This window comes from Austrofundulus limnaeus, unplaced genomic scaffold, assembly GCF_001266775.1.
Source record: "Austrofundulus limnaeus strain Quisiro unplaced genomic scaffold, Austrofundulus_limnaeus-1.0 Scaffold662, whole genome shotgun sequence".
Lineage (NCBI taxonomy): Eukaryota > Metazoa > Chordata > Actinopteri > Cyprinodontiformes > Rivulidae > Austrofundulus > Austrofundulus limnaeus.
In genome coordinates, this window is record NW_013953064.1 from 51,415 (window position 1) to 55,048 (window position 3,634).

The window sequence follows — 3,634 nt, forward strand, 5'->3', positions numbered from 1 at the left end:
GGCGTCAGCACTATGAAGGAAGGAGGAGCGCTTCAATAATCATGGAGAACAATAAGGAGAATTATGGACTTTTAGCTTCCTGATGCTGTTCCTGTCCCAACAGGAGGTTAGAAAACGATCAGTTCTTCTCCATACATTCAGTCTTCTTTTCTTATTACACTAAAGAAATGTGCGTTTTTTCAAGTTCAGCACCACAGATGGTTCCTCCTGGTCCTGGTCCTGGTTTCTGTCCCACTCCTCTGGGGCGCCATATAAAAGTGTGTCTGCCTCCGAGCGAGGCCAATCCGTCTGACAGATGTGAGGCTCACAGGTCCTATTTCTTCTCTTCACTGTCTGCAACACAAAGACACAAACAGAGGTAACACAAAGACACAAACAGAGGTAACACAAAGACACAAAACAGAGGTAACACAAAGACACAAAACAGAGGTAACACAAAGACACAAAACAGGTGCTCAGGTCCAAAACTTCAGAACATCTTTACTGTTACCAGGAGCTGAAACAAAACCCTTCTGGGCTAAAAGGTTTCTGTTCTCATGTGGTTCTCATGTGGTTCTGATGTGGTTCTCATACGGTTCTCATGTGGTTCTGATGTGGTTCTCATATGATTCTCATGTGGTTCTCATGTGGTTCTCATGTGGTTCTGATGTGGTTCTCATGTGGTTCTCATGTGGTTCTCATGTGGTTCTCATATGGTTCTCATGTGGTTCTCATGTGGTTCTCATGTGGTTCTGATGGGGCTCTCATATGGTTCTCATATGGTGCTCATGTGGTTCTGATGGGGCTCTCATGTGGTTCTCATGTGGTTCTCATGGCAGCTGCAGTTGCACTGAAACAACTGAAACTCATCAGTCAGAGGAAGATTAAAGCCTGGATCGCCCACCGGTGGAGGAGTGTCCTGATACCTGCTGACTGGAGACCAGAGACCTGGAGCTCAGCCCTTCAACACACAGAGGAACAAGGGTTAACACACACTCATTCTGGTTTCTCCATCCTCGTGGGGACCCTGCATTAACTTCCATTCATTTTCAGGTCTTTTCTACAGCCTAACCCTGATACCCTCCACCCCACAGTACCTACATGACCTTAAATCTAACCTAAACTCAATTCACACCTTGGTTCTAAACTTTACCCCAATCCAAAATCTGCATCAGTTCCCAATGGGACCAGGTTTTGGTTTACATGTTTCAGCTCACAGACTCACCAACATGGATTAACCTCCTGATCCGGTCTATTTAATGAATCTATAGTTATGTTCAACCCACAGCAGGACCAGCAGGACCACAGCTAGGACTAACAGGACCAATAGAACCAAAGCTAGGACCAGCAGGACCACAGCTAGGACTAACAGGACCAATAGAACCAAAGCTAGGACCAGCAGGACCACAGCTAGGACTAGCAGGACCAATAGAAAAAAAAGCTAGGACCAGCAGGACAACAGCTAGGACCAGCAGAACCAATAGAAACAAAGCTAGGACCAGCAGGACCACAGCTAGGACCAGCAGGACCAATAGGACCACAGCTAGGACCAGCAGAACCACAGAAGGACCAATAGAACCACAGCAGGACGAGCAGGACCACAACTAGGACCAGCAGGACCAATAGAATCACAGCTAGGACCAGCAGGACCACAGCCAGGACCAGCAGGACCAATAGGACCACAGCTAGGACCAGCAGACCGATAGAACCACAGCAGGACCAGCAGGACCAATAGAAACAAAGCTAGGACCAGCAGGACCACAGCTAGGACCAGCAGGACCAATAGGACCACAGCTAGGACCAGCAGGACCAATAGGACCACAGCTAGGACCAGCAGGACCAATAGGACCACAGCTAGGACCAGCAGAACCACAGAAGGACCAATAGAACCACAGCAGGACCAGCAGGACCACAGCTAGGACCAGCAGGACCACAGCAGGACCAGCAGGACCAGCAGAACCACAGCTAGGACCAGCAGAACTGTACCTTGGTAGATGTCATACTGTCCAGACATCAGGCTGTAGCTCATGCCCAGGTGTGTGTGATGGTGTGTGTGGAGGTGTCGAGCAAACGACACGTGGTTCCTCTCTCGTTCCATCTCTCTTCCTCCCTCAGGGGAGCCCTTCTCACCAGGCTGCAGAAAACAAACAAACAAGCAAATATTTTTTTTCTCTTAAATTTACAGAACTATTTATTGTGTGCAGAAAACTTAGTGACACAAAACTGATAAAACCCCAAGTGAATCATCCACTAAAGAGGAAGTTTAAAGTTTATTTATGTCATTTTCAACTTTTATTTATTAAAAAAGATCATATTGAGGTTTTTACACAACAGCCTAATGACTGATTGATTGTTATGTAAGAACGTGTTTGTAGGACTGGAATCAGACGCACAAAACTGGTCCAGTATTCAGACTTGAATGTTTTTTTATACACACAAAAAAAGTTTTCGCAGTGCGGTGTCCCATCAGATCAGTCAAACAATCATTGGATCAGTCATACTATCATCAGATCAGCCATACAATCATCAGATCAGTCATACTATCATCAGATCAGTCATACAATCATCAGATCAGTCATACTATCATCAGATCAGTCATACAATCATCAGATCAGTCATACTATCATCAGAACAGTCAAACAATCATCAGATCAGTCATACTATTATCAGATCAGTCATACAATCATCAGATCAGTCAAACAATCATTGGATCAGTCATACAATCATCAGATCAGGCATACAATCATCAGATCAGGCATACAATCATCAGATCAGTCATACAATCATCAGATCAGTCATACAATCATCAGATCAGGCATACAATCATCAGATCAGTCATACAATCATCAGATCAGTCAAACAATCATCAGATCAGTCATACAATCATCAGATCAGTCAAACAATCATTGGATCAGTCATACAATCATCAGATCAGTCATAAAATCATCAGATCAGTCAAACAATCATTGGATCAGTCATACAATCATCAGATCAGTCATACAATCATCAGATAAGTCAAACAATCATCGGATCAGTCATACAATCATTGGATCAGTCATACCATCATGGGATCAGTCAAACAATCATCAGATCAGTCAAACAATCATCGGATCAGTCATACCATCATGGAATCAGTCATACAATCATCAGATCAGTCAAACAATCATCAGATCAGTCATACAATCATCAGATCAGTCATACAATCATCAGATCAGTCATACAATCATCGGATCAGTCAGACAATCATTGGATCAGTCATACAATCATCAGATCAGTCAGACAATCATTGGATCAGTCATACAATCATCAGATCAGTCATACAATCATGGGATCAGTCAAACAATCATCAGATCAGTCAAACAATCATCGGATCAGTCATACCATCATGGAATCAGTCATACAATCATCAGATCAGTCAAACAATCATCAGATCAGTCATACAATCATCAGATCAGTCATACAATCATCAGATCAGGCATACAATAATCAGACCAGTCATACTATCATCGGATCAGCCATACAATCATCGGATCAGTCAGACAATCATTGGATCAGTCATACAATCATCAGATCAGTCATACCATCATGGGATCAGTCATACTATCATCAGATCAGTCATACAATCATCAGATCAGTCATACAATCATCAGATCAG